This window comes from Meriones unguiculatus, chromosome 3, assembly GCF_030254825.1.
Source record: "Meriones unguiculatus strain TT.TT164.6M chromosome 3, Bangor_MerUng_6.1, whole genome shotgun sequence".
NCBI lineage: Eukaryota > Metazoa > Chordata > Mammalia > Rodentia > Muridae > Meriones > Meriones unguiculatus.
In genome coordinates this window covers 71,179,579-71,204,612 of record NC_083351.1, presented here as the reverse complement: position 1 = coordinate 71,204,612, position 25,034 = coordinate 71,179,579, and the positions used below count along the sequence as shown (strand labels likewise).

At 37.9% G+C, this 25,034-nt stretch overlaps 1 protein-coding gene and 1 non-coding gene across 8 annotated transcripts in view; one reads left to right on the top strand and one right to left on the bottom strand.

The window, feature by feature from the left end:
- The window catches only part of Cnot4 (CCR4-NOT transcription complex subunit 4), a 107,217-nt gene that overhangs the window by 11,375 nt on the left and 70,808 nt on the right, over nucleotides 1-25,034 (top strand). The gene's annotated exons all lie outside the window — the stretch shown is intronic.
- LOC132653381 (U12 minor spliceosomal RNA) lies at nucleotides 347-482 on the bottom strand. Its single transcript, XR_009591136.1, has one exon. It is a non-coding gene; the product is annotated as a U12 minor spliceosomal RNA (small nuclear RNA).

Genomic DNA, 25,034 nt, shown 5'->3' with positions numbered 1-25,034 from the left:
CTGGTCATAGTTGTTAAACACAAACTATTTGCCTTCTCTTTGGGGATTTTTATTTTTTAACCAGGGATTTTAATGTGTTAATTTTGGATTTTAAAATAGAATTTTTGCAGGAGAATCTTTTTCTCTGTGTATGTTTGTGTGTGCTTTTGCCATATATGTGGGTGTTTGCACAGGCAGGGAGGAGGGGGAGCACTGGAAAGCTTAGAGCTGGAGTTACAGATGGTTTTGAGACACCTGACATGCATGCTAAAGTCAAACTTGGATCTTCTGAAAGAGCAGGAATTACTCTTAGCCATCCCTGCATGCCTTTGACTTGTCTGTTATTTTTAAGTATATAGGCATTGGGCAGATTGCTATACCCTGGCATTTTGCAGGATAGGCAGGTTGATATCGGGGAAGCATTTGTCTGTTCAAAAACTTATCTCACATTAGCAGTGAGGACTCAGGCATCATTGTTTTCCTTACTAATAATTTTAAGGCAGCAAGAGACTCTTGAGGATTATTATTGTGTTCTTTTCTTTTTTCATTTTGATACTGGAGATTCCTCACATGCACTGATCTTGTGTTCTACCAGTGAGCTATATCCCCAGCCCTAGACTGCGGTTTTTATTACATATTACTGAATTCTAGAACCAGGAGTGTTAGGTCATGCTTCTTGTAACCCAGCCATCAGGAGGCAGAGGCAGGAGGACTGTCACAAGTGTGAAGCCATCCTGATCTATAAACCTATAGAGAGTGACCCTGTACCAAAAGAAGAAAAACAAAGTAATTTTAAAAATTTGCAATGTGGAGCAGGAGAGATGGCTCAGTGGATAAAAGCATTTCCTGCTCTTCCAGAGGAGCTGTTAGGTTCCCAGTGTTTGTGTCAGATGACTTCTGGACTCTATTCATTTTCTCTTTCTCTCTCTCACCCTCTCTCTCCCTCCCTCTTTCTATCTCTCTTTTTCACACACACATACACACTCTTATAAGTAAAAACAAAATATTTGAAAAAAATTTAAAACCTGTCATAATACTAAAGAAAATACTGGTTTTAAGTATTTGCAGTAAAAGACTAACTTAGATGATTTTTATTTTTGTTTTGTTTTAAAGCAAGGTTCTCATTATCTAGCCCTGGCTAGCTTGAAACTCATTATATAGACCAGGCTAGTCTTGAGCTGACAGAGGCACCACCTGCCTCTGCCTTCCCAGTGCTGTAAATAAAGGTGTGCCACCATGCCCAGTCTTAGATGATATAGTATAGGGGTTCACCTGTATGTGTATTGTGTACTGTGTGTATGCTGGTGCCTGCAGAGGCCAGAGGAGGGCTCATATTTCCTGAGACTGGTTGTGAACTGCCATGTAGGTGATGGGAATTGAATTGGGATCCTCTGGAAGAACATCTAGAACTCTTAACTTCGAGCTGTCTTCCCAGCCCTGAGCTAATTTTTAAAATTTTTTAATATTGTATTCAGCTAGCCTGTAGTTTTCAATAGGAACTTTGAACTTTTTTTATTCATTGTTTCTTCAGGTAGGTGCACTATTCAGGGTAGAATCAGATAGTGTGAATCTTTGTTCTACCACTTACAGTTCACTTCCTAACCTAGGACAGTTATTTGTCTGAATCTCAATTGTATCATATATAAGACGACCTAGGGCTGACATGCTGTCCTTTGTTGGAGACCTTGAAGGATGATGGCCTCTTAGATTATTGTCCCCTCCAAGGCTGCTGGGTTTTCTGGCCACCCATCTTTTGTTCTTTGGGACTTGCAGTGCCTGAGGCTGGGCCTGCACATGCTTCCTGCTTTTCCTCTGCTACATGCCTGTATGCTCTCTGGGCAACTTCATTGAGTTCATTGCATTTGCATGTCAGGCGTTTCCCTCTCTCAGGGTTATAATCTTTTTTACTGTTTGGCATGGCGGACACCATGGGTGAGAAGGCACTGATTTTGTTTTCTGGTGCTTCTCCATGACCAGTTCAGCTATCTATCTATCTATCTATCTATCTATCTATCTATCTATCTAATATGAATGAGCTGGATGTGGTGGCACACGCCAGTAATCCCAGCACTGTAATCCCAGTGTGGAGGCAGAGGCAGGCAGGTCTCTGAGTTTGAGATCAGCCTGGTCTACAAAGTGAGACCAGGATAGTCAAAGCTACACAGAGAAACCCTGTCTTGGAACAAAACAAAACAAAATACCTAAGGTTATTAAAAAACCACTAAGGTTATTTTGTACAATAAATGAGGTAATATATTTGAATGGTGTTTGGTACATAGTAAGCCCTGGATAATGGTTTGCTGTTAGAATACATTTGAAAGAATCAACAAACTTTCAATTTTGAAGTTGTCTTTGTATTCAATACACTTGTTTTGTTTTGAGCTGAACATACGTTTCCAGTAGCTATTCTGGCAAATGGAAATACAGGCAGTATGTTTGAGGTATACGCATAAGACTGTCTTGCTGGTATTCTTTTGAATCGGGGAGTAATAGAAAAAAAATTGGATAGATAAGATGGAAAGTGATTATTAAGTGTTTTGAACTAAGGCAGCAATATGTAGTTGTGGTTGATGGATGGCATCATTATTCTTTTTGTTAAGTTGGGAGTATATAAAATATTATTCAGTGGAAATTTTTTTTTCCTCCAATTTTGGAGATTGAACAAAGGGTTTCACACATGCTTTCTACCACTGAGCTACAACCCCAGTCCCGCAATACCATTTTGAGAGTCATTGTGGAACAGAATTACTTGACAGTGTATGGACAGAAGTTTTATTTTCTGTTTTGTTCATTGTTTTATCAAGAGACCTAAATAGAATCTGATAGTAAGCCCTCAATTTCTATAAGTTAAATGAACTTTAGAAGAGACTGAGGGCTGGTGAGGTGATGCAGGCCTGTTATGTAAGCACTAGTGAGGTTAAGGCAAGGAAGATTGTGACTTCAAGGCCAGCCTAGCTGTATAGCAGGTCCCTGGCCAATCTGTAGTAATTGTAATTCACAAAAGAAAATGAGACAAAGGTGCAATTTTTAGGGTTCTTTTCAGAGGTATAGGTAAAAAAAAAGTTGAAGAGCTAGAAGGAAGATGGAGAGGTTGAATGAAGTCTTGAGCGGAAAAGGAAGAGATTAATGTTTTCCCTGAGAGAAGTCAGAGATCTGAATAGGAAGATTCAGAATACTGTTGCTCTAGAGAACTGGAGAAGTTTCAAGAAGGAGGAAAAAGGTTGTCATAATCCAACACAATTCAAAGAGAATGAGACTAGACAACTAATCCTTTTATTTGGTGATGCAATGACCACAGGCCGCTGAAGAACTTCAGTAGATTGGGAATGAAGATAGATGAGATTGTCAGGAGGGTAAGGAGGTAGTAATGCGTACTGTGGGAAAGATTCAGTTATGAAAATGGTAAGAAAGCAAATTTGAATAGTACTCATAGTAATGTCTGTACCTGAAGAGTTTCTATTTTTGAAGAAGAGAAATGTAAAGCAGTTTGTACTGAATGTTCTTAGGTTCCTAAGTACAAAAATTGGTTTCATAGTACACATGGTGGTTCAGTACCCTGCTCCTTGTTAATTATGTGATCTTAGGGAGATTACTTAATCTCTTTGTTTTTGTTTTTCCATTTTTACAAATGGAAGGGGGTCATTTGAGGTAGTCCAGTGGGTAAAGGGCCATCTAGCTGCCAGGCTTGATGAACTAACTGAGTTCAATCCTTGGAACCCACATGGTGGAAGGAAAGAATCAACTTCTGCAAGTTGAACTGTAATGTAGTTAATGCATTCACTGTGTCATGTATTCACTTATCTCACAAAAAAATAAATGAATACTTTTAAACAAGGAGCACCTGGGCCTGGAGAGATAGCTATAGGCACTAATTTTTAAATGCTACTTTATTTGGGAGTTCCTTAATGCTTATACCTCCCTTCCAGGTCCCCTGACCCCAGGAAGGGAAACAAGAAAGTTGGAAGGGAAAGAGGACATAGCCCTCTTTATTTCTTCCTGCTTGGTAAGGTCATAGTATTATTTTGGGGCAGTACCACTCAGCCATCAGGATATCTAGAAAACCAGCAAACCAGCAAGCAGTCCTACCTCTGCCTTATCCAAGCCACTGTGCCTTCGTCCTCTGGGCTATCATATTTATACCCCTAAAAGTCCTCATAATTCAACTAACCAGCTGACAAAGCCTACTTCCCTACAGGAAGCAGTTATCAGCTGTGGACAGACTAAAATCCCATACTTAATGATTATAACAAAAATATGTTTATGTAACGTAAAGAAAACAAAACTTTCATTACAGATACCTCAGTGTGTAAGAGCACCTGCTGCTCTTACAGTGGACCTTGATTTGGTTCCCAGCATCATATGGTAGTTCACAGCTGACTATAACTCCATTTCTAGGGCGTCCAATGTCCTCTTTTAATCTCCTCGGGCACCAGACACACATGTGCATATACATATGTGCAGCTAAAACATTTGTAGTGTTAAAAAAAAAATAGGCAACTCTAAAAATATTTTTTAAAAAAATGCTTATTTTACAGACTTGTGAGGTTTAAATGATTTAAGTTTTAAAAATGTGCATGTTTTTGTGGATCATGTGTGGTAATATTTGGTAAGTACTAGCTATTGTTATCATACACTATTGAAAAGAGGATAAGGCAATGGCGAATTAAAAAAAAAAGGCTTAGAGCCTTTTCTCTGGCTGCTGCCTCTGTCTGGAAAACACTTTCTTCTTTTCTTCCTCCTCCCTCTTCTTTCTTCTCCTCATCATTCCCCTTCCTATTTTTCTTCCCTCCCTTCCTCCTCCTTCACCTCCTTTTCCTCATTTTTGGTTTTTCTGTATAGTCCTAGAGGTCCTGAAGGCCCTCTGTTCACCAGGGTGTTCTTGAACTCAGAGAGCTCCCTCCTAAGTGCTGGGATTAAAGGTACCCACCACTACGTCACAGCTTTACCTAAAATTATTCTGTGTATGAAGGTGCTCATGGAGACCAGGAGAGGAAGCTGGAGTTACATACAGGTGGTCAAGAGCTGGCCAGTGTGGGTACTGAGAACTGAATTCAGGTACTCTGAAAGAGCAGTATGTACTCTTAAGAACCGAGCCATCTCTCCAGCCATACCTGGAAGAAATTTAATGAAGGAATTTAAAGTTAAAAGTTTCTGAGTTCATCTTTTTTGTCTTAGTACTAGAACCAAGGATGCTGACCTCTGAGTTCAAATATAATTTAGAAAAAAAAAATTGTTCTTAACTACTGAAAAGAACAACAGTACACAGTGAGAAATATGAGAAAACATTCATATGAATCTTGAAATGATTAGGGTTGAGAAGAAATGGTAGAAAGGGTGGACTTAAGAAGAACCCACAAAGTAGTAAAAGCCAAGCAACAAGTGGCACCCAGATGTAGGGCTAGGCAGAGTGAGAAATTTGATTTCAGATGCTGTAGAAAAAATGGCAAGGGTTGAAGGAATGGATATTTTTTTTCAAGACTCCAGCAAAAAATTTATTGTGGCTACTACTGTTGAGATATACCTTGATTTGCTCCCAGAAGAGATTTTCTGTTTTTTGTTTGTTTGTTTTTCTTCTTCTTTTTATATTCTGTTTCAAAAAAGGTTGGAAGAACGGCTAAGCAGTTGAGAAAACTTTGGGTGGAAGTGGAGGGGCCTGAGAAACAAACAAACAAACAAATGATGTCAATGGGAAAACAAAAGGGGTCACTCTACTTCCTTTTTTTCTGACAAAGTTGCAGAATTGGCAGTGCAACTGGAGAGGTTTTGGGTGGCGATGGAAGCACTTGGGAAGTGAGGATCACTGGAAAAGAGAACAGAAAGCCTCAGTCCTGGTAACTGAGCAAGAGAGTGGTAGTTTCCTGCAGGAGGAAGGAGGGAAAGAAACTGTGGTGGAGGGTGGTCAGGTCAGAGAAAAGCTGAAAAAGTAGTAGAACGATCTGATGAAACACTCATTTTGAGAAAAGGGGTTAATCTGAACCAACTGTACCATCAGAGTTAGAGGAGGGGTGGCCTGGGGTTATGGGATCACCATCAGCTTTCTTTATATTTGTACTGTATATGCCTGCTAATTGTGTGAAACAAGGTTATGACAAGATAGGATGGTATCCTATAAAAATGATAGATTTAAGGCATTTTAAAGAGGCTGTGTTTTCATGTGGTATGCACTTGCCTTAATGTGAAACAGATTCTAAAGAACTGGGTTACTCAAAATAGAATTATTCCCCAAGACTGGAAGAAGGGACTAGTAACAGGTGTACTAGAGGCCGGTCTGCAGCTTCAGTGGTTCACATGGTAGAGAGAAGAAGCTCCCTATATTGAAGAGTGAAATAGGGTAAGGGGAATGAATATAGTAAAAGATCAGTTGCTGGGTGAAGGGTAGAACTATGATAAATAAGAACAGATTCAGTTTGATGATGCTACTATAGAACAGTGTTGCTTAGTGGCTTTAAGAGGTTGGGACAAGTTGAGGAGCCTGGGAAAAAGTCCACCTTGTTTACAAAGATTATACAAGGCTATGGAGAAGCCTTCACTGATGTTTTACAAAAATTAGTCTCAGCTGTGAACAAAGCCATATCAGATAAGTTCTAATTGAGACCTTGGCATTTGAAAATGGAAATATGGAATGCGAAAAGGTTTTTAGGCCATTAAAGGCAAAGGCCACACCTGTGGTTGAGTGGATACAACAGGGTTTTGATTTGTACCATGCTTATAGGTCAAACTGCAGCTAGACGTCTCTGATAACAAAATGCCTGGTGCTTCAATTGTGGTAAATATGGTCACTTGCAAAGAGACCGACCAAACCAAAAACCTAAGATCTCAAAATGCCAGGTGCATTAACTGTTAGAAATGCAGTACTTTGCATCAGAAAAGTGAGCTGTTTCTAAGGGTAGTGGCTTTCCTAAATTTCAAACAGAAAGAACACCTACGCTTCTCAGGGGTGTTGTGTGTGTGTGTGTGTGTGTGTGTGTGTGTGTGTGTGCCATGTGGCAAAGACTGCCATTGGGTTCAGGAATGCAGCTTCAAAAGAGATAGTCAAGGTAATTTCTTAGCACCAGGAAATGGCCTTTGGGGCCTGACTCAGTGACCCACAGCAAAAATGACAAGCTATTTCAGCCAAGGAGTAACATGTGGCACTGCAGATTTAATGCACGCTGCTGCAGGTAGCACAGCTCTAGACTTGGCCATGGGTTAAAAATCTTACTCTGTCCCCCAAAATTCAGTGTTATAAAATAGCACATGGAGTTTATGGTCCTCTGCCCTCTAGGACAGTAGGGAATATCTTGAGGTGGAGTGGATTCATTGTGCATCCGAGAATTATATATTTCAAAGGAGAAATTAAAATTATGGCCTATGTAAAAAGAGAGTTGCAATTTAACATAGGTGATAGGATTGCTCAGTTGCCACTGTTTTCGTACATCAAAGGCAAAGCCGCTCCAGTAGAAAGAACAGGAGAATTTGGAAGTACTGGAAAATGTATTCTGGCAAACAATTGTTAATGACCAGAGGCCAAAATTAAATTTGCAAGTAAATGATATTAAAATAGGTTTAGTGGATACAGGAGCTGATATAACTATTATTTCCCCAAAATCTTGGGATTCAAAATGGCCACTTCAAATGTTTATACCGATTTTAGGAGTTGGAAAGTTATCTCAGATAAAAGAAAGTGTGCACTGAATTAAAAATAAATGTGTGGGACTGGAAGGTAGGAAAGTTAAAGCCTTATGTGACTGACATGCCCAGAAGTTTCTGGGGAAGGGATCTTTTACAATAGTGGGGTACTCAGATTAATATTCCTGCAATCTTAGAGACAGCTCATAATGAAGTAAGGGGAGAAATGGTAGATGCTCCTGAGGAAGGTATTGACATAGGTCATCAAAAACAACCCTAGGCTGTGCCAGTTGTCCAAACACAGGGCAAACAGTTGTAGAAAGATCTAATCGCCCCTTAAAGGAAATGCTTATAAAACAGAAAGGAATAAAGACCCTCCCCACCCATGGATAGACTAGATAACCTTAAATTTTGTTTTGCTAACCTTAAGTTTTTGAATGTTAATGAAAAAGGAACAGCAGCATCCAAGAAACACTAGGTTATGGGGGGGGGGAACAACTGGAATTAAATCAACCTATATACTATATAAGGATGTGTTAATATTAGAGTGGAAGCTAGCAAAAGTTTTACATTGGGGACATGGATTTGCTTGTATTTACACAGGAAATAAAAAGCTGTGGATACCATCAAAATTGGCAAAAATTAGAATTGGGCAGGAAAACCTTGGCCACTGCTAAAAAGCCCTTATTTCATTGAAACTGTCTCTGTTTATAATTTCCTGCTACACACAGCACAATGTTGTAAAACAGAAGGGAAGGGGGATGTAGTGACATTTTTAAGAATTCTGGAATTTTGGTTTCTTTAAAAAATACAGAAATATAAGAATGTGCTTTCATTTTAATCCCAGGTGTACTAATGTGAGGCTCCTTTAGACTGTCCACAGCAACTTGACTATGATTTACATCGTCCTCTAGCAGAGGCATGGTTTTGCCAGCTACAGATAGTTTCTGTGGTTGTGTGACATTTAGAACTTTGGGAACTTGTTAGAGGGCATATAAATACGAGAGCCCCAAGAGGCGGGGTGGGTGGTTGTTGGTCGCTCCAGGAAAAAATGAAGGATAGGAAAAAGCACTCACAAAGTAGCAAAGACCAGCTTAGCTATAGATGATGATGAAGAAGATGATGATGATATGATCTCCTGTTTCTCAGGCTTGCCTGGAACTTGCTTTGTAAATTAAGTTGGCCTTGGAATTCTGATCATTGTAACTCCACCTCTTATGCTGGGATTACATGCATGCACTAACACACCTGGTTTCTTGAGATGCTAAGGATTGAACCCAGAGATATGTGCATCCTGGGCAAATACTCTACCCTGAGCTATGTACCCAACTCTGTGTGATTAGTGATATTATTCTATGTCTCTTGTTGATTTTAATTGACTTTCTTATCTTGAGGTCCTTACATATTCTACATACTAAGTCTTCAACAGCTTTATAGTTTACACATTTTATCTCATTTTGTAGATTATCTCTGTACTTGTTGGTTTCTCTGTTGTTTTTGATGGTTAGTGTTAATTGTCATTTTGACAGAATCTAGAATCTCTGGGAGAAGGGCCTTTGGTTATGCTTTTGTTGAGGTGGATAGACCCATACTTTGTTGGTACCTTGCCCTGGCTTGGACCCTGGACTGTATAAGGAGAACAGGGGAGCTGAGCAGCATTGTTTGCATTCCTCTTTTAACTAGGAACAGACAAAAGTGTGACCTGCTGGTTCAAGCTTTTGCTGCCTTGACTACTTCACCTTATGGGGCTGTATATTAAACTGAGTTTAAACAAGCCCAGTCTCCTTTAAATAACTTTTGTTAGGTTATTTTATCACAGTAATAGGAAAAGACACTAAGACATTTCATCACTATTCTTACTGTAGACATTCTAATAGGTATGTAATTGTATTTTACTGTGGTGTTAGATCCTCTGTAGCTAAAGACACTGAAATGTTTTGTTTTGGGAAGTCTGTGTTCTCACTCAGGCTAGCCTTGAATTCACACTCTTCTTACCTCCAGAATGTTACGAGAATGCATGCCCCACAAACCCAGGAGACATTTTTCTGTGTACTTACTGGCCTTTGCAAAAAAAATTTTTTCCACAATTGCACTGTTTTCCAATTGGATTGACTTTTTCCTGTTGAGTTTTGCACATTCTTTTTATATCGTAGATATAAATAATTATAGATACAAAAAATTAGTTTTCACTTACACCTATAATGTTAGTACTCAAGAGACTGAGGCAAAAAAAAAAAGTTTTCAGTTCGAGGCAGTTTGAGGCTGTACAGTGAGTTCAAGGCCAGTCTAGGCTATAGAATGAGATCCTGTATCATATACAAAAAAAGTAGTTTGCAAATGTTTTACCCAGTTTCTAATATTTCTTCATCCTCTTTAGTGTTATTGACAGAGCAAAAGTTTTCTCTCTCTCTCTTTAGATATTTTTGTTTGTTTATTTTAAATAGCCCTGGCTGTCCTGTAGACAAGGCTGGCCTTGAACTCAGAGCTCTGCTTGCCTTTATCTCCTGAGTACTGGCAAATGGTGACTTCCCAGCCCTAGCATACACTTTATTTATTTATCTATCTATTTATTTAAGATTTATTTATTATGGTGTACAGTGTTCTGTCTGCATTTACACCCGCAGGCAAGAAGAGGGCACCAGATCTCATATATGGTTGTGAGTCACCATGTAGTTACTGGGAATTGAACTCAGGATCATTGGAAGAGCAGCCAGTGCTTTTACTCTCTGAGCCATCTCTGCAGCCCTAGTATACACTTTAAATCTGGGAACTAGGGGTTTTTAGCCCTGCTTAATGGTGGAATGCTTGTCTAGCATGTGCAAGACTCTGGCTTCTATCCTCGTATTATATTAAATTTTTTTTTCATGAAAAATTTAAGTTTTGATGCAGCACAAATCTTCCTTTTGTAATTAAGACTTTTTCTTTTTCTTCTTATAATTAACATTTATTACAATTTATTCAAGTTGTATTCCAGCTGTGGCCCCCTCCTTCATCTCCTCCCATGCTCACCCTCCCTCCCTCTTCTCCCCCACGCCCCTCCCCTAGTTCACTGATAGGGGAGGTTCTCATCCTCTTCTATTTGACCCTAGCCTATCAGGTCTCATCTGGACTGGTTGCATTGTCTTCCTCTGTGGCCTGGCAAGGCTGCTCCCCCCTCAGGGGGAGGTGATCAGAGAGCCAGCCACTGAGTTCATGCCAAAGAAAGTCCCTGCTCCCCTTACTAGGGAACCCCACTTGGAGACTGAATCTATGGGCTACATCTGAGTCGGGGTTTTAGGTCCTCTCCATGCATTGTTCTTGGTTGGCATTATCATTCTCTTTAGGGCTCCCCCTGGCTCAGTTTTTATGGCTCTGTTGGTCTCATTTTGGAGCTCCTGTTCCCTCCAGGTCTTTCTGTCTCCCCTTTCTTTCCTAAGATTCCCTGCACTCTGCCCAAAGTTTGGCTATGAGTCTCAGCCTCTACTTGATACCTTGATCAGAAGAGTCTTTCAGAGGCCGTCTGTGGTAGGCTTCTGTCCTGTTCCCTGTCTTCTGCTTCCGATGTCTATCGCATTTGATCTTCTGAATGAAGATTGAACATCTTCCCTAGGGTCTTCTTTGTTGTTTAGCTTCTTTAGAAATATAGATTTTAGTATGTTTATCCTCTATTATGTGGCTAATACCCACTTATAAGTGAGTACATACCATATGTGTCTTTGTTTTTGGATCATTGCTCAAGATGATCTGTTCTAGTTCCCACTATGTGCCTACAGATTTCATGATTTCCTTGTTTTTAATAGGTGAGTAGTATTCCATTGTGTAAATGTACAACAATCTCTGTATCCATTCCTCTTTTGAGGGACATCTAGGTAGTTACAAATAGAGCTGCTACGAACATGGTTGAGTAAATGTCCTTGTTGTATATTGAACATCTTTTGGATATATGTCTATGAGTGGCATAGCTGAATCTTGAGGTAGCACTGTCCCTAATTTTCTGAGAAAGCGCCAGATTGATTTCCAAAGGGGTTGTACAAGTTTACATTCCCACCAGCAGTGGAGGAGGGTTCCCCTTTCTCTACATCCTCTCCAGCATGTGTTGTCACTTGAGTTTTTGATCTTAGCCATTCTGATGGCTGTAAGGTGAAATCTCAGGGTTGTTTTGATTTGCATTTCCCTGATGACTAAGGACTTAATTGTTTCTCTGCCATTTGATATTCCTCTATTGAGAATTCTCTGTTTAGCTCTGTACCGATTTTTTAATTGGATTACTTGGTTTGTTGGTGTTTAACTTCTTAAGTTCTTGATAGATTCAGGATATTAGCCCTCTGTCAGATATAGGGTTGGTGAAGATCCCAATCTGTAGGCTGTTGTTTTGTTCTGATGACAGTGTCCTTTGCTTTACAGAAGCATTTCAGTTTCATGAGGTGTCAATGTTCTGTTCAGGAAGTTATCTCCTGTGCCAATGAGTTCAAGGCTCTTCCCCACTTTTTTTTTTTTCTAACCAGTTTAGTGTGTCTGGTGTTATGTTGAGGTCTTTTATACACTTGGTCTTTAGTTTTGTTCAAGGTGATAAATAATGGATCTATTTGCATTTTTCTACATGTAGACATCCAGTTAGACCAGCACCATTTGTTGAAGATGCTGTCTTTTTTCCATTTTATGGTTTTGTCTTCTTTGTCAAAAATCAAGTATCTGTAGGTGTGTGGGTTTATTTCTGGATCTTCTATTCGATTCCATTATTCTACCAATCTCTTTCTATGCCAGTACCATGCTGTTTTTATTACTGTTGCTCTATAGTACAGCTTGAAATCAGAGATGGAGATACCTCCAGAAGATCTGTTATTGTACGGGATTGTTCTAGCTATTCTTGGTTTCTTGTTATTCCATATGAAATTAAGAATTGTTTTTTCAAGGTCTGAAAAGAATTGTGTTGGTATTTTGATGGAAATTGCATTGACTCTGTAGATTGCTTTTGTAATTTAGACTTATATCTTCCAAGCACCGTTGTAAGTTAATGGGGGTTAGAAGGGCCAGAGGTGTAGATTTATTTCTTTTGTGTGTGGTGGTGGGAAGGGTGATGTTACACATCCTGGCCTTGAACTTCCTAAGTATTAAGATTATAGGCATGCGTCACCACCTTACTTACGTTTAAATGTGTGGTCTGTTTCAAGGTGATGTAATTTGATACTTCTGAGTAGGAAGATTGCACACCCCAGCATCATTACTCCAGCATCAGTTGGTATAAAAGCTTTCTTTCCTCCATTGACTTGCTTGGGTAAAGTTGTGAAAAGTCAGTTGAGCAGATTTTTTTTTTCTGGGGTTTCTACTGTGTGCCACCAGTCTGTATCTCTCTTTCTCCATCAGTACCACATTGTGTTGTAAGCCTTAACATTGGGAAGAGTAATTTTTCACCCGGATTGATTTTACAAAACTGCTCTAGGTCTCCTAGGATTTCCCTTCCTATATAAATTTTATTATAAGCCTTATCTGTATCTGCAAAAGCTTTTCTTTTTATTTATTTTTTTCTAGGAATTTCATTATTCCTGTAGCTAAATTTGGGGATGATTAGTGTCTTTACTGTGTTAGGTCTTCTTGTCAGTAAGCATGGTAAGGCTCTTGAGTTATTTAAATTCTTTATTTATCATACTAAATCATATATAGCCAAGTTCCTCACAGGTACAGGCATGCACTCTACCATTGAGCCATATCTGAAGCTTTTTGTTAATACTTGCTTTCTTAATTTTCATGGTGGGCTCTTGGTGAGATATATACACTGGCCTTGATCCTCTTTGTGATCCTCCTACCCTAGACTTCCCAAGTAGGTGGAGTACAGGCCTGAACCACACTCGGTGCACTTTATTGCTGTGACAAATTCCTGACAAGAGCAACCTAGGAAGGAGGGGCGTATTTCAGCTCACAGTTTAAGGGATATAGTTGATCCAGGAAAGGAATGATAGCAGGAGTTTGATGGGGCTGGTCATACTGTGTCTAGTTAGAAGCAAAGTGATGAATACTGGTACTCTTTGCATCCCTTTCCCTTAAGGTGGACACCCTAATAATGTGCTCACGGTATGGTGCTGCTCAGATGCAGGATGGGTCTTCTCAGTTGGGAGCACCAGCACAGACATAACCAGACTGTGGCTCCTAAGTGCTTACAAGTTCAGGCAAGCTGACAGTGACGAATAGCCATCACATAGACTTCAGTTTCTCTGAGCAATATAAAAACATGTTTTTGTTTGTTGTGGTTAGGGTATAGAAATGTGCTTAATTTTTGTACATTGATATTGCATCTTGTGTCCTCCTTGAATGTACTTAATACACTGGATTTTTTTTTTTCTAGCTAAATAGTTAAATCATCTGCAAATAAGGACTATATGAAAAAAATTTCCCAGTTTGGTTTGCTTTTTATTTCCTGTTCTTTATTGTGTGGCATTCCATAGCTGTTGAATAAGACTGGTGAGAACAGCTGTCTCTGAACTCAAGTTTAGGAGGAAAAGATACTGTTTTTTAAAATTTGATGTTAGCTTGTTAGCTGTTTTTTTCTTTTTTTTTTTAGCTGTTCTTTGCCAAGATCAGGAAGTTGCCCTTCTTTTTCTCTTTTGTTCAGAGGTGTGTACTTCTCTCTCTCTCTGTGGTTTGGTTTGGTTTGGTTTGAGTAGTACCTGGGATTAAGCCCAGGGTCTTGTATGTGCCAGGCAGGTGCTGCTTTACTAACGTATATTACCAGCCCTGAATAATTGCATCTTTTTTATTTTGTTTTTTGAGACAGAGTCTCACTATGTAGCTTTTGACCAGCCTGGAACTTGCTGTCTAGATCAGGCTGGCCTCAAACTCAAAGAGATCCACCTGCCTCTGCTTCCTGAGTGCTGTACTTAAAGTAATGTACTTACCTGCGGGTATGAACTACACATTAAGCATAATTTTGGGAAATAAGTGAGAGAGAAATCTGTATCCTTAAGGCATTTCATGGGATACCATAGAAATGCTTTTGTGCAGTGGTTCTAATAGCATAAAACAGCAGACATCAGAGCCGCAATGGAGAATACTGTTGAAATTCAGAAAACTAGTAGTCAAAGAATACAAACAAGATTAATTTGTTTAGAGTTGTGAAAGAGAATACTTGGATGAGTGGAAAAGGAAGTTTAAGCAAACCCAAGGAACACATAACAAGACGACTACACAACCAAAATGAACATGTACAGCCAGCAATGAGAGTGAGGACATTCTTTGAGGCAGTGGGATTAGGCAGTAAAAGGAAGATACTTTCCTAAAACTTCTAGAAAGAATTTAAATTTGAGCAGAATAAAGTACCAGTTTAAAGGTTTTTTTTCCCCCATTTATTGCTTTTTTGTGTGTAGATGTTTTGTCTGCATGTATGACTGTGCATTATCTGTGTACCTGGTGCCGGTGGAGGGCAGAAGATCACTGGGTCAGGACTGGAATTACAGTAGTTGTAAGACTATAAACCCTAGTCAGTGCTCCTAACCGGAACCATCTCTCCAGCCCCTGTTTAAAGGTTCTTAATATGAAGAGTGACTTGAATGTATTTTAAACCATGGGCATCACAGGAATTTATTAGAAATACAAAATTTCACAGTCAGAGTAAATCAGAGTCAGTATTCTTTTTGACTAAATAGTTAATAGTATGTGTGATCACTTTGACAAGTTTTCATTTAAAGAGAATTAGACAACTGTACAATATGTGAATTCTAGAGCAGAGAGATAGTAAGAGTCAATATAGATTGCTTTCAGTCTTATATTTGTAATCCAGTTGAAATGGAGACCAAAAGAGATTTCTTGATGAAATGAAGTCTGTGGGATGTAATGACCAGATTTAGAAGGCGGTGGAGAATGCTGAAGCAAAGATTATGGTCCCGTTTTGGCCCAGAAAACTGGGTGGGCCGGTGACAGGAAATCAGAGGCCTGGGTATTACAAAGAGCTCGGATTCTTCATTCTTAAGCTACTAGAACTTTTTGCCACAGAAAATCACCATAATAATAACTCCAGAGAAAATCTCCAAAAAGAATTCTTAAATTCAAAAACCTTGAAATAAACACCTATCTATTATTTTCATGCTATTTTGACTTTTCAAAATATAAACTTGTTTTTAGATCATTCTTAGTATTTTAAAGACAGTTTTTATACTTTGGACCTTTATTATATAAATATTTCTTATATCTTTTCATAATTTATTTTTAAAGGAACTTTACCATTACAACATTTATTTACCCTCAAATTGTAAATATTCAAACATTCAAAATTACAGTGCTTACATATAAAGGATTAAATTGGCTTTACTGAGAATGTAGATTGCTGTAGTTTTTTTTTTAATACTCTGACACTGTCAAAACTAAAAAAAATTTACATATTTGCATATTTTTGATAACAGTTTTTTTCCTAGGAATTGATTCTGTAGATGTGCTAAGTTAATTAACCCACAGACCAGTTGTCAGATTTGCCAATTGTGTTGGTATTTTCAGGAAAGTATTTTTCAAATAAATTTAGCCAAAATTTCAGCATTTTATGGGAGAAATTTTCAGTTTGACTTCTTTCTAATACTTTAAAAGGTTATTTGTATTTTCCTGCTAGCATTTTTATTATTGGGTTCTTCAAAGTATATGTAATGAGCTGATGAGATGGCTCAATAGGTAACTGAATTGAATTTCTGAGACTCACATGCTGGATGGAGAGAATTTGCTCCATAGGTTGCTCTTTGACCTCCATTCATGTACTGTGGCAACTGCACACAGACACACAAACAAATGTAATTTGAAAGTTTAAAAAAAAAAAGTAGGGGTTGCCGAGGTGGCTCAGTGGTTAAGCACACTGGGTATGCTTTCAAATTCAGTTCCCACCACCAATATGACAGACCACAACTGTCTGTAACTCCAGTTCCAGGGGATCCAGCACCTCTTCTGACCTTGGAGGACCCCTGCTTGCCTGTAGTGCACAGACATACACTTAGACACATACACATAAAAATAAAATATAACTTAATTAAAATAAACTAGACAAAGTACATATACTAACTTTGCTTTTAGACTGAAATTTAGCCTTAGCCTTTTATATGTGATGGAATGCTTTATTAGTTGTTAAAGAGTATCAAAGAAATTCCGTTGGCAATTCATCTTAATTTTATTTTAAAGAATTTTTGTCTTGAAAACTAAGGATCTTGGCTTATTTAAGTTTATTAATATATATGATTTTCAGAAAAACATTTCACAGGGGTTGGGGGAATGGCTCTGTGTATAAAATGCTTGTCATGCAAGCTGTGCAGTTGAGAGTTTTAGATCCTCAGCAAGCGCATAAAAGAGCTGGATCTGGTTAGAAGCTTTCAGGACTAGGGCTAGCTTAGCAGACGAGGCAGTAAGTTTCCAAGACAACAACTGAAACGAGAATAAAAGTTCCTTTTACGCCACTCCATTATAGTAAAAGTAAAAATATTTCTGTAGGACTGGGAAATTAAATGGACATAAAAAGTGTTAACGAAATGAAAAAAATAAGGAAGTCAAAGACACTTCCAAAGATGACTATGGTTAAAAGTTCACTTTGAGCTGGGCGTGGTGGTACATGCTTGTAATCCCAGCACTTGGGAGGCAGAGGCAGGTGGATCTCTGTGAGTTTGAGGACAGCCTGATCTACAAAGTGACCAAGATAGCCAAGGCTACACAGAGAAACCCTGTCTCAAAAAACAAAACAAAACAGCAACAACAGAAAGTTCATTTTGTTTTTTCTGTTAGTGTTCTTATTTTGCCTTTTGCTTGTAATTGTTTATATTGTGTGAGACATCTTTGAGTAGGTAGTCAGACTGGCCTTAACCCTCCTCAGACTACAGATGTGAGTTACTGCTCCTGGCTGCATTTTGAAAACATTAACTATTTTAAATTACCATAGCATTATATTTTCTACTAATCACATTCTGTATTATATGTTTTGAGAAATAAAGTAGAGGACATAGGATAAATCTACAAGCAGCATTTTTAGTAGACACTTAATAACATTTATAATTATGATGAGGAGGCAGTGTGGTTATGTATATTAGTTAGCATGTTTGTTGCCTGGTCTAATGGCTGATTTGTGTGTTTCCTGGTCACTGCTTCCCTCTGCAAGGTGTTTCTCTTTCAGATTTCTATAGCTAGAGAGGTCAACGACAGTCTACTGCATAAGAAAACCTTCCTCCACTGAACTTTGTTTTGTTTAAACTAATTTATTGGTCAGGATAGCAACACTAAATTTTTTCCTTTTTTTTTTCCCCCTTCAAGACAGGATTCCTCTGTGTAGCCTTGGCTGTCCTAGGCCATGTTGGCCTCAAACTCGCAGAGATCCACCTGCTTCTGTCTCCCAAGTGCTGGGATTATAGGCATATGCCACCATGCCTGGCTTTCTCCCATTTTTAATTTTTGGATTGTTTTTTATGTGTGTAAGTGTTTTGCCTACATGTATGCATGTGCCTGGTGCCCACAGAGGACAGAAGATGGCATGAAACTGAAGAACTAGACTTAGAGATGTTCATGAGCTGCCATGTGGGTGCAACAAACGCCCTTAATCTATGAGCCTTTCCTCATTGTCTAAAAATTTGCCCTATGTTATGTGTATGTATGTGTGGCTGAATATGTGTATGTGTACTACCTTGCTGCAGTGCCTTAGATGTCAGAAAGGGCATCATCTGCTGGCTGAGCTGCCCAGTGTGGGTGGGAAAAGAACCTGTGTTGTTGGCAAGAGCAGTGAATGCTCTTAATGGCTTAAGCATCTAACCAGCTCCTCTTCCTCATTCTCTCTCTCTCTCTCTCTCTCTCTCTCTCTCTCTCTCTGTGTGTATTGTTTTTCGATACAGGGTCTTTCTGTGTAGCCTTGGCTGTTCTGGAACTAACTCTGTAGACTAGACTGGGCTCAATGTCTGCCTTTGCCTCCCTGAGTGCTGGAATTAAAGACCTGTGTCACCATTGCTAGGCTTCCCCATTTATTACAACAGTATTGTTAGGATTATTATTTCTTTTATACTAAAAAATGAACATTTAATTTGTTGACTTAATTTTTAGACATTTTAAAATCTTTGAAAATTTCTACACACACACACACACATACACACACACACGATGTTTTTTGATCATTTCTCCTCATTATCCTCTTCTATCTCTTTCTCCCGCAGTGCCTTTTCTTCCCATGTCTTCGTTACACTTTTATGTGCCCCCATGTATATGCGTGCCTGTGCCCACCCCATGGGACTTAATTAGGGCTGCTTGCATGAAGATGGGTAGGGGATATAATTAAGAACAGCTTACCAGTTGTTGCACCATTAATGAATATGACTTCCCTTCCCCCAACACAACCATTAGTTAACTTCCTATCTCTGTTCTAGAAAGAGGGAGCTGGCTGTCCATGATGGAGTGTTGTGGGCTCAGTTTTCTGAAGGTCTTGTTCAGGTCTCATGTAGGTAACCACTGCTACTGTGAGATCATGGGTGCAACAGTTATGTTATATCCTGAAAACAACATTTTACAACATTCCTCAACATTGTTTGGCTCTGATATATATGTTGTTTTGTTTTGTTTTGTTTTTTTCCATCTGCAGCAGTGTTCCTGAGCTTTGGCAAAGGAGGGTGGTGGTACAGATGTTCCACTGAACACTGTCCATTATTTATTTTCAGCATTTTGACCAGTTAGGAGTCTGTAGTTAGCATCACCTCCCTCAGAGTGAAGCTTCTCATGTTTCTTTCCGGGAGCCTTATTTACTTACTTTGTTCTTTTGCAAACAGGGTCTCACTAAGTAACCTACTTGCTTTACAGACCAAGCTGGCCTCAAACTTAGAATTATCTTCTTGCCTTTCTCTCCCAAGTTCTGGGGTTCCAGGCCTGGACCACTGTAGTTACAGCTTGCGTATTACTTTTCTTTTTTTAAAGAGACAGGTATAACTGGAATCACAGGAATGTGCCATCGTGTCTGACATTAGTATGTTTTGAACTTTATGAAATCCTTTTTCCTACCTCAAATACTGCACATCAAGTTTGATTCATCCATTTTAGACAACCATATTTTTTCCCCTGTACAGCTTTTGTCATGATCTGCTTAACTTTAATTTCCTGCTTGTGAACTTTGTAAATTGGACAAAAGATTGAAGCTTTATTGCTTAGGTATTCGATAAACTTATTGCAAAGCAGTTCTTTGCTGTTGCAGGACTGTTAATTCTGAATCCCAGAATTCTTTCCACTTTTTTACATTTTGATCTCTCTTTCCTGGAGATGTTGATGTCTTGTTTTGAAACTTTCCTATTCCAGTAATGAGATTTTGTTTGTTTTTTTCTTTTAGGTTTTTGAGACGGGGTCTCTATTATCCAGTGATGAGGTTTTAAAACATGAAATTATTTGCTTTTGGCTTTGATAAAACTTAATTTTATAGATTCCATTGATTTTTTTTTTTTTTTTTTTTTTTTAATCACCAAGAAAATATCTGGGGAATATAGCATGTCAGTTCAGGTGCTCCAAATTCAGGTCTTTATACTCTCTTAACCCAGATTATAACTCTTTTAAATTTCCTATGAAAATACAATAACTGAGCCTGGCATGCCTGTAATCCCAGCACTTGGGAAGGTAGAGGTAAGTGAATCTCTGTGAGCTTGAAGCCAGCCTGGTCTACAGAGCATGTCTAGGACAGCTAGATATGCAGAGAAACTCTCTCGGGGTTGTGTTAGGGGGGAAGAGTAAGAAAATAATTACTGCTGGGCAAAAGTAAAACAGCCAGCATTTCTTTTAGTTAAATTATTAACTTAGACATAAACTTATTTGATTGGAAGATATTACCACTAGTGTGGATTTTTGCATTGTGTTGATTTTCAGATACATATGATACCATATAACCAATTTAATTTTAGTGTTTTCTTTAAAATTATATATCAGTCACTTTTAAAATGTTTTACTTGGAGTAGTAGTTTCTTAGAAAATTTGAAGTAAAAGTTGTTTATATATAAGTTTTATTATATATTAGGAATTTAATAGGAGTAAGGCTCTAGAAGAAATGTTACAAACATGTTCCTCCCCACCCCCCGGGCTTGTACAGATGGGACTCAGATCCGCCAGTATATTAGGCAGGTGTTCTAACACTGTTGACCCTTACACAGAACATTTATTAATAATAGTGCTATGCACTAATGTGTTGAGTCAGAACCAGTTTAAAAAATTATGATTGGTAATTAGCATAATGAAATAGAGTGTTCTTGGAAGGAAAGCCTTGAAGAGTATTACTATCCTACTCTTAGAACAGAAGACATTGTTCTTTTGTCTTATGCCCTTCCAGAAGCTGAATAGAATAATAGGCTATTTTTATCTACAGTTTCACACACTGCTTAAATCTGTCTTTGATTGAGATAGTTTAGAAAATTGCTTTTTAATTCTTTGCCAAGTTAGTAATACATTTTTCTGGAAAGTAAATAAAAAGATATTTTTGTTCTGCTTATTGATTTTTATTTAGGCAAGTACATTAGTAGAACTCTACTTTTCCTTATTGTTATCTTAAAATTTTATTCTTAGTTTTACTTATTTGTATATTTGTGTGTGTGTGTCTCTGTGTGGATATATGCTTGCAGAGTTCAAAAGCAAGTGTCAAATCTTCTGGAGCTGGATTTCTAGATGGTTTTGAGCAGCCCAGTGTGGGTGCTGGGAACCGAACTCAGGTCCTCTGTAAGAGCACCCACAAATATACAAATAAAGTCCACAGTTCGATGTCTTTACATATTTACATATTTATATAAGGAATCAGGAGTATTAGTTTAGTGGTAGAGCATCTGCCCAGAATGTGAGGACTCTGGGTTTGATTCCTAGCACTGAAAAACAAATTATATGAAACATTTAGAAAGGATGCACATTAGATGAAATTGCCTTAACAAGGAGACTCCAAACACAGTGGCATAAAGAAGGCAGTTGATTTTTCTTTCACCTGGCAGTCCAGAGGTTGTAAGGAGAGGATTGACAAGATTGGTTTGTTCTTAAGAGCCTCAAGGGATCCCTCGGTTAATAATTAGCTCTGCCGTTCTCTTTGGGATTTCACTATTGGTTGCTTGCCACTCAGTAGGCAAGAGGAGATCTGGAGGTTGCGTGTATCGTTTTCAGTCACATCTTTTTGTTTAAACTTAATCACCTACTGTCGTTGTCTATATTGGATCTTGTGATAGGACGTCCGTAGGCTGACCAAATGTGCGTAGCTAAAACTCTGGAGATTCTACCAATAAAGGGAAAAAGAGAATAAATGTTGACTAATCATGATGATTAATTGTGAATTAATAGTATTTCATAAGTACAGCACTTTGGGCTTGTGATGTGAGTGTGGCAGTTGGGCGTGTACACATGCATGTGGTGTGAGTAGACACACCACAGAGTGAGAAATCCAATTCAAAAAGGATAAAAAAAATTAGTACACTAAAATGTGTTTGCAGTAGGATTATTTGTATAAATTTTAAATAGGTATATGTGAATGCAGTTGCCTGAGGAGCCCAAGAGAAGTAGGCTACTTTGTTGTAGATGCTGGGATCTGAACTCAAGTCTTTTGCAAGAACAGTACCTACTCTTAACTGGTGAGCCATTAATTGAAAGTTAATTTTTAATATTTCATTGTATTTCTTTTGTTATATCTAAAGATTTTATGGGTAAAGCAGAAATAGGCTGTATACGAAGATGAGGACAGATGATATTTATTTCTGTGACTCTGAATTACATTAGTTAATGATGGTTGGATGTCCCGAGTTTGTACTCAGAGTTATGACTGTTAGCGAAGTTGTTGATAGTACTGATTATCACCTTTGAAACAGATTATAAGCAACACTAGCCTTCATAATTTTGAATTCTGATTTAGAGTGTTTTCATTATCTAGTCATGTGGGAGTTAAGATATCATGTGAAAATAAAATAAAAATTATCTTAACACTATATAGACTGTCCAATAAGAGGTTGTGACTGGCACATAGCATACTGTGCAGCATTTTGAGTTTATGTCTTGTTGGTATTTGCAGAACATGATAAAAATCATGGCTCAGATACTCTTACCCTCCCCAAACACTAGCATCTGTTTCCTATATTCACTCCTTCGTGTTGGAGCCCAGGAGAGGAGCCCTACTCAAGGACCCTTGACGCTTGCAGTACTTGGGGTTGGGGGTGCTGCTTGAAAAATGTAACTTACCCTGAAAGGCTCCCAGAGCTCCAGTTCTCAAACTTCATACCATATAGAGACCAACTGCTTCTCAGTAACACCATATTTATTCTCATAAAAGCCTAATTGAATTTATCTTGTCTACCAGGAAGTTCAAAGGAAACTAACAGTCAGTTAAAATGCTCTTAATAGTTTTCAGAGAATTTTGTCCTTTTGTTCCATTATTTTCCTTAGTTACATTTGCACTTAATATATATGCTATTGCACTTTTTAAAACAAGATACTTATGTGTTATTCACAATAGAAAGACCTATTGTTACAAGAAAAAGTACTGTGACTGAACTTAATTTCAATAAGAAGAATAGAGTTTCTTTTAATTTTAATTTGTGTTTTCTTATCTGTAAATGGGTTTATCTAGCGGGGTTTGTGAGAAATCGTGTATTTGCTGGAAAATGTTCATTTCTGTTTTGTTTTGTTTGTTATGTAGCCCACTGATAGGAAGATGCTTTATTTGTACAGGGCCATGAGTTTAAGACCAACACGTCAGGAAAAAAATCAGGGGTCAGTAAACTATGGCTTGCAGGTATATTCTGTCCAGGGTCCTGTTTTAGTGAGGACCCTGAGCTAAAAATAAGTTTTACATTAAAAATCAGTCCTGTGTGTGTGTTTGTGTATGTGCCTGCATACGCTTGTGGAGATCAGAGGATAAGTCAGGGGAATTGATTCTCTTTTCCACCTTGTGGGTCTAGGATAGAACTCAGATTGTTAGCCTTGGCAGCAAGTGCTTTTACAAACTGTGAAGCTATCTCCCTGACTCAATTTTTATATTTTTAAAAGATCGTGAAAATTAAAGACTATGAAGGAGGTATTATATATATCTTTAAAAGCTTGAAGCACTTGTAATTTGTTCTTTGAAAAAATTCTTAATCATTGATTAAAGTCACAGTGAAAGTTATATGTGGCCACATAGAACCATTTTAAAGCATTCAGAAAAATAGTTAAAATCATGTAAGTGAAAACGGCATTTATGGACTGTTGATTACAGTAGTGCTTTTTATAGCAGTACTTTGAAACAGGAACATTGTTAAATATATACAGGCCTTTTTTGCAGGGGAACATTTACTTTAAGAGCCATAGCCCAAGACTGATGCAAAGGAAAGACTGATGCATTAAGGGATTGGAAGAATCCAACTTCCCAGTGCTCAGTTTGTTTTGTTTTTTCCTCTAAAAAAATGAGTTACACGTGGGTCCAGAAAACTTATTTTTCTAAGAATTGTTGTGTTTTGTCATTGCAAGTTATTATGAAATTAAATAATTCATCTTTGGGTGTAGAAATAGTTAATTTTAGGTTACGAAGAAAACAAATTACTAACATGTAAAGTAGTAGTAGGATTATGGAACACTTTTTAATTAAGTTATAATTTATGTAAACAAAAATAGAGGCTGAGCATCCCTAACTTGAAATGCTCTAAAAATATGAAAAAAAAATCTTTTTACATTTACAGAAGTTAGTTTCTCTTTACATCATGTGAGTTCTGAAATTCGAACCCAGGTTGTTAGACTTGGCAGCAAGCACCTTTACCCACTGAGCCACTTCACTGGCTCCCAGATTCGAATATTATAAAGTGTTGATATAATGCCACAAGTGGAAAATGTGACAGCATTTGTCCTATAGAGAGGGTCCTAGTTAAATACCTCTTGAAAATAAGTGAATTTTGTGTTCAGGCTTGTATTTTATTCCCAGACTACTTCACTATGTATGTACAGATATTATTTCAGAGCTCAAAAAAGTTTTAAAATCTGAAATATATTTGACCTAAAGCAGTTTTGATAAGGGATACTCCCCTGTCCTGACATTTCATATATATATATGTCTGTGTGGGCTTCCGCACTCAGCTTTTGTTCTTCCTGCAGCATTTTCTGACTTAATGTAGATATACTTAACATTTCTTGTTAATTTATCCCTAAACATTTAATATTTTATTTTATATGTTTGTAAATGATATTTTGGGTTTATTTTGTTTCCAAGTGTGTATTACTAATTGCAAAAAATGCATTTATTTTATATATTGAGTGATTATAGTAGATTTTTTGTTACTTTTTTAATTTCAAGAAAGACTACTTTTAGATTACAGTTTTTTTTTCTATTTTATTGCACTAAGACTGTTTACAATGTTGAAACTTATCAGAGCAGACATCTGTTTTAAAAACAACTATTTGTTTGTTTTGGAGCAAAGGTCTTATGTATTTCACATTGGCCTCAAACTTGTTGTATAGCTGAGGATTACTTTAAACTTCTGGTCCTATTGTTTCTGCCTATCAAGTTTTGGGAT